Source organism: Nannospalax galili, unplaced genomic scaffold (assembly GCF_000622305.1).
Source record: "Nannospalax galili isolate Female #2095 unplaced genomic scaffold, S.galili_v1.0 scaffold391, whole genome shotgun sequence".
Taxonomy (NCBI): Eukaryota; Metazoa; Chordata; class Mammalia; order Rodentia; family Spalacidae; genus Nannospalax; species Nannospalax galili.
In genome coordinates, this window is record NW_008329323.1 from 19,889 (window position 1) to 27,074 (window position 7,186).

A 7,186-nucleotide genomic window follows, 5' to 3' on the forward strand; every position below is an offset into this window, starting at 1 on the left:
AAGAAAGAGCACCTCCAAATTAACAAAATCAGAGATGATAGGGGAAACATCACAACAGACACCAGAAAGATACAGAACATTATAAGGGAATACTTTAAAAACCTATATGCTACCAAATTCGAAAACCTAAAAGAAATGGATGCATATCTAAAGGCATGGGAACCACCAAAAGTAAGCCAAGAAGAGATTAACAGCTTAAACAGACCCATAACACACAAGGAAAATCAAACAGTAATACAAAACCTCCCAACTAAAAAAATTCCAGGACCAGATGGATTTACAGCAGAATTCTATCAGACATTTAAAGAAGATCTACATCCAATACTACTTAATTTATTCAAAAAAATAGAAATGGAGGGAGAACTTCCAAATTCCTTCTATGAAGCCAGCACCACTCTAATACCAAAGCCAGGTAAAGATACAACCAAAAAAGAAAACTATAGACCCATATCCTTAATTAACATAGATGCAAAAATTCTCAACAAGATACTTGCAAACTGCATACAGACACACATCAAAATATCATCCACCATGATCAAGTCAGCTTTATCCCAGAGATGCATGGATGATTCAATATACATAAGTTAGTAAAAGTCATAAATCATATAAATGGACTAAAAGACCAGAACCATATGGTCATCTCAATAGACGCAGAGAAGGTCTTTGACAAAATTCAACATGCATTTAAGTTCAAAGTCCTAGAGGGAACTGGATTGGAGGGAACACACTTCAACATAATTCAAGCTATATCCAACAAACCCACAGCCAACATCATTTTAAATGGAGAAAAACTGGAAGCATTCCCATTGAAATCAGGAACCAGACAAGGCTGCCCACTATCTCCACTCCTTTATAACATAGTACTTGGAACTCTTGCAAGAGCAATAAGACAAGAGAAGGGAATTAAGGAGTAAAAATTGGAAAAGAAGAGATCAAATTATCCCTCTTTGCAGATGATATCATATATGAGATGCCAAAATTTCCACCAGAAAACTCCTAGAAATTATTAAAACGTTCAGTAAAGTGGCAGATTACAAAATTAATCTACAAATGCCTAGCAGCAACAAACAGGAATGTGCAGCTATCTCTACAGTAGGATGAATCCTTTAGGTATATGCCAATGAGCAATATAACCAGATCATATGGTAGATCCATTTTTTAGATTTTTTAAGACCAAAGACATTAAAGACCTCTACAATGAAAATTTTAAATCTTTAAAGAAAGAGATTGAGGAAGACATCGGAAGATGAAAGCACCAGCCATGTTCATGGATTGGAAGAATTAATATTGTGAAAATGACCATCCTACCAAAACTAATTTATAGATTCAATGCAATGCCAATCAAAATCCCCAGGACATTTTTCAAAGAATTGGAAAAAAACATCTGAAGATTCATATGGAAGCACAAAAGACCTTGGATAGCCAAAACAATCCTGAGCCCAAGAGCAATGCTGGGGGGATTATTATACCAGATTTTAAGCTGTATTACAGAGCTATAGTCATAGAAACAACAAGCTACTGGCACAAACTTAGACACATAGAACAATGGAACAAAATTAAAGACCCAAATATGAGCAAAGGCAATGTCAGCCACGTGATATTTGACAAAGAGGCCAAAAACATTTACAGGAGGAAAGAAAGCATGTTCAGCAAATGGTGCTGGTAAAACTGGATTTCTACTTGTAGAAGAATGAAACTCAACCCCTATCTTTCACCCCGCACAAAAGTCAATTCCAAATGGCTCAAAGACCTCAATGTAAAGCCTGAAACTCTGAAACTGTCAGAAGAAAACATTGGGAAAAACCTACAAGATATAGGCATAGGAAAGGATTTTCTAAACCGGACATCGAGAAAATCTTCACCAGTGATACATCTGATAGAGGTTTAATTATCAGAATATATAACGAACTTAAAAAACAGAGACCCAAAACAAGAAGCAACCCAATTGAAAGATGGGCTAAGGAGCTGAACAGAATGTTTTCAAAAGAAAAAGTAAAGATGGCTATGAAACATCTTAAAAGATGTTCAACATCACTAATAATCAGGGAAATGCAAATTAAAAGCACTTTAAGATTTCACCTTACCCCAGTCAGACTGGCTAAGATCAAGAAAACAAATGATATCAAATGTTGGAGAGGATGTGGGGAAAGGGGAATGCTCATCCACTGCTGGTGGGGCTTCAAACTGGTTCAAACCCTATGGAAAGCAGTATAGAGAACTCTTAAAACACTAAAAATGAACTTACCATTTGACCCAGTTATACCACTCCTTGGCATATATCCAAAGAACTCATCGTATTGCAGAGACACTTGTACATCCATGTTTGTTGCTGCTCTTTTCACAATAGCTAATAGATGGAGGCAACCTAAGTGTCCCTCAATTGATGAGTGGATAATGAAAATGTGTTTCATTTATACGACGGAGTTTTACTCAGCAGTAAAGAAAGATGAAATCATAAAATTTGCAGGTAAATGGATAAAATGAGAAACTGTTATACTAAGTGAAATAACAGACTCAGAAAAAAAATCGAAATATGTCCTCCCTCATATGTGGATCCTAGAACAAGACTCTGATAAATAAGTATGCAACCAGACATAACTACAGGAACCAGGATAATGGAAAGGAAACAGAGAGGTAAAGAAAAGAAATAACCTGAAAGAGAAGAACGGTAGGAAACAGGCCTTAATAAGGGAGAAATGGATAAAAATTGGGTTAGTTTAAGGGAGGGGGAGGGAAGGGTATACAAGGAACCTAGGGGATAAGGGGAAAGAAGGAGCTCAAGAGAAGTAGGACAGTCAGAGAAGGGTATTAGTAAGGGAGAAAGGGGGAAAATGGGGGCACCTTAAGTGGGAAAACCATCATGGGGGGTGAGACAATGTGAGAGATAAACAATGCCTAGCTAGTTTTGAAAAACAGAGAGAACCATATTACTCCTACAACTTACTGAGAAATTATACTTAGCAGATCAAGAAATATATGTCTAGGTAAGGTTTTTCTGAGAACAACTGGTCTTTACCCAAGATTTATCTACATGACACACAATAATTAAAAATACCAGACTGGTGGAACTAACCTTCTTGGGTGTTTAACAGATATACTTTGAGGTCTATAATAATTTAGTCAGAGGGACATAAAGGACAGTTTTTGCTCCTTGCCCTCCTAGGTCAACTAGTTCCAGGGGACTATGAGCACCTCTGAAAATCTCCTGTAATGGTGGTGGGTCACCTGTCCTCTTGAACAAGGAGGCCGAGGAGACTCCTGCAGATGGGCTTGAACCAGTGTCCAGTCTATAAAGAGGATGGTCAACACAGAGGAATCATTTCCTCTATGCTTCCAAGAAAAGCCAATCATGGTCTAGCAGGACCTTTGACTTATCTTCACGTAGGTGGAACTGGTAAAAGAAAGGAGTCAGGGGCTCCTCCCAAGCCCAAGTGACCCCTGAGGAACAGATCCTCAAACGACCTTAAGACTAAAAATAAATTGGTTTATCTGGACCAACTGTATGGCCTTAAACACCCAAAATGAAAATATAACCAAAGATTAAAGGGGACAATATAATTTCCTAAGAATCCATATGTATAGCTAAAGGCTACATAACAAACAACAATGCCAGACAGGTGATACCTTCTTTTGAGTTGTTGGCCAGGGTGGCCAAAGGGATTCCTTGATAGTAACCCAGCATAGAACTGGGAAATTGAACAGCAGACCCCAATCTTATCTAAAGGAATATTGACAACTGATTACCGCTAGATGAGGAACAGCTGACCCTCCTAAAAAAAAGACCTCTGCATAGGCTGACTGGATTCACCAGAAAGGCAAGTAGTGGGGAATGGCTGGGGGTGCCAACAACACAGCAGACAGTAGCAGGGATATCAGAGTATAAGGGCTCTAGTGGGGGGAGGGAGACTATGGGAGGGTCCTGCCTGGGAAGTGGGTGTATAAATAAATAAAAATAATAATAATTCTTCAAAGTATAAAAATTTGCTCCTTAATAATTAGTAGATGTGAAAAACATTACCATTGAAATCTACCTGATGACTTTATATCCATGATCAAATGCCAAGGAGCTCAGAAAGTAACTGGCTAGTTATAATCAGATATATAGAGATTAGAAACACATGTGCACTTAGTGACAATTGTATTAAAAATGAATTTTTTCTGTATGAAACTGTATTTTAATAATGAAATGGAGACCTTTTTTAAAGTTTAAAACCTCATTTAATTTTATGTCTTATAGGGTTTAGACAGAGTACAATATTGTATAACTAATTATATGGTTATTAAATAAATAATAAAATAAATAAATAAAAATAGAGGCTCCCCCAAACTGTAGAACTGTTAAGAATTCCAGTACCAGGGGTGGTTTGTCACCCCCCATGAGTTTTTGGCTAGAGAGACCCCAAGGGTCCTCAAAATGATAAAGGCTATGTGTGTTGTTACACACCAGGAAGAGTCAGTAAGCCCCTGTTGCTGAAGACACTGCATGATATGAGGGCAGGAGAGGGAGAGATGTTGGAACCTCCCTGGCACCAGATGGCTAGTGGTCATAGTGCCAGGAAGTGCCTAGCAGAATTGTTAGGGGAGAATGATCCCCAACAGTTCTCTTCATTGACCAGACCCCCACATGATGCACATTATTGACATACCAAGCAAGATGTGCCTGTTGGTGCAATAGTGGCTCAACTAATGTAGGTACAACTGAAAAATTTCTGATTAGATATAAGGCCTGCTCCTAGGGATGGAACACACATCTGGTACTGTAGACCAGGCCAACCCCCTATGGCAGGAGAAGTTATAGGCCCCACTGGGGAAGCCACTGCAAGTGTTTTGTTAGATAAGTGTGTTGCACCTGCTAAGGTATCCTGTAAGCATTTGTGTTTACACCCATAGGTTAAATTATTACAGCAGTCAATGTTCATTTAGATGTTCTTGCGTCTTTTCATTTGTCTTTATAGTAGGAGAAATACCACTGGGATGGATCAACAACCACATCCTGAAAACAAATATTGAAAAGAGCTTACTATCTCACCACAATAAAAGAAAGATCATCCTGCATCTGTCACCCCCTCCAAGACCCCGGGACTCTTGTGGAAGATGCTGGTGGAAAGATTGTAAGAGCCAGAAGAAGGGGTGGAGTGTTGAATAAGCTTATCCTCTGAGTGGCAAGCCAGACTAGCAAGCAATGAATAGATACCTTCCTCTCTAGCTTCTTGCCACTTGCTTCAATCACCTCAAACTAATTGGACTATGAAACTCTTTGTAGGAGGGGAGGAGCAGAGGGAAACAGTCACCCCTCCCACCCAATCAGTCAACCTTAACTGCATGATGGATAGGGACTAAGGATAGAGACAGGAAGCCAGAGAGAGGGAAGAGCCTTCACTATCTTGAACCAGCAGCAGATCTGGAAGCCACAGCTGAAATGTAGAGATAAAAAGCCCAAGGGTGCTCATACCTTTATAAGTACCCCCTCACCACCATCATATGCTCTGTTAGCAAGCCCAATAAATCATGTTGTTCCCTAAACTGTAGTTTGGATGAATATTGTCTTGGTGTATCATAAGGACGGAAGGAAGAGAGTTCCTTGCTGGGGGCTTAGAAGCCCCATGTGCACCTCCCAGCAGTAAATTTAACTTACAACTTGGCTTTCCATATTTCCTGTGGTTTTGCATATCCTGGCTTAGGTCATTGGCTGGATTGTTTTTAAATCAGCCTTACTCTTAAATTATTTAATCATATTTATTAATTTCATGTTTGTGGGCACACATGTGTGGGCATGAGTGCCAAAGTGCACTTGTGGAGGTCAAAAACAATTTACAGGAGCCAGTTCTCTCATTCCACCAAATAAGTCCTGGGAATTGAACACAGGTTGTCAGTCTTGGCAGTAAATGCCTTTCCTGAGTCATCTCAATGGCCCTAATCACCTTTATTCAAAGTGTTCACAATGTTCATGAAGAACTATGTTGTCATAGGGTTGACATGTTTTTATGCTGTTGACTGGTGTTTTGGAAATCAGTCTCAATCCCTAGTACTCACTGGAGCATAGAATACTGTCTACAGAAATAATCACTATCAAAGAAAACACAGTCATAGTTAAACATAAAAAAATCACCCCTCCAAAAATGTAAATCATTTTAGAAAGGAAAGTAACACTGATATTTTTGTGTACATTAATGTATTAGTTGTGTTGTATATGACTGGGAAAGGAAAAAAACAAAACAGAATAAGACTAGGGATTAAGGCCTAGCATGGTGGTTTACACCTTTAATCCCAGCACTCTGGAGACAGAGGCTCATGAATTTCTATGATTAATTTGTGTTCATCTTGTGTAGAGAGTTCCAGGCCATACATACAAAGAAACATACATACAAAGAAACGAAACAAATCAGACATGGAATGGCAGTGTGGTACAAGACCAATCAAGTCCCTCAGAAACCAATTTACTAAAAGCAATGAAGTAGCAGGAAAAATATCCATTTTGTCCTGGGCCAATCCTGACTCTAGATTGTGCTTGTTTTGGCATTCTTCCCAGCCACAATCTTCCCAAAGCAAAACATTCTGGGCTATTCATGACCCTGAATATGGCCTAGAAGTGTAACCAAACTACTGTAGCAAGACCTCTCTGACCTTCATCTGGTTTTGCCTTTATAAACCCTGTACCTCTGAGCTTTAGGAGTGAGAGGTTTTTTCTTTTTTTCCTAAGGAATTAGTCATTCTCAGTTGCTTGCTAATTAATAAAGGATTCTTTTCCCTCTTAATTGGCTTATGCGTGTGGTGGTGCTGTGTAATTCTCTCACCTGGGTATAGCAAATTGGAGGCCTCAGCGAGATTCCCCTCACACCCACAGGACTCAGCCTTGCTCTGGATTTCCCAGGTCAGTGTGTAGAACCCTGAGACCCTCTTCATTCACCCGCTACCCCCCAATCCCTCCAGACCCCCAATAATTGCTCTTTTAGCTTCTGTAAAATGCTTGGCTGCTGCTTTAGACATGCCTAGACATACTCTGGCATGCCCTGACCCCCGCCTGCTATTCCCCACCCCCCTTCCAGGAAACTATAGATTAAGCAAGCCCAAGCATAAAAACTGCCCTATAAGGTAAAAACAGAGACTCCTGGCCCCACAGGTAACAGTCAGCACATTCCACAGCCCTGAGAATAGCACCTACCAATAAGAAACTTCCAGGGCTGCA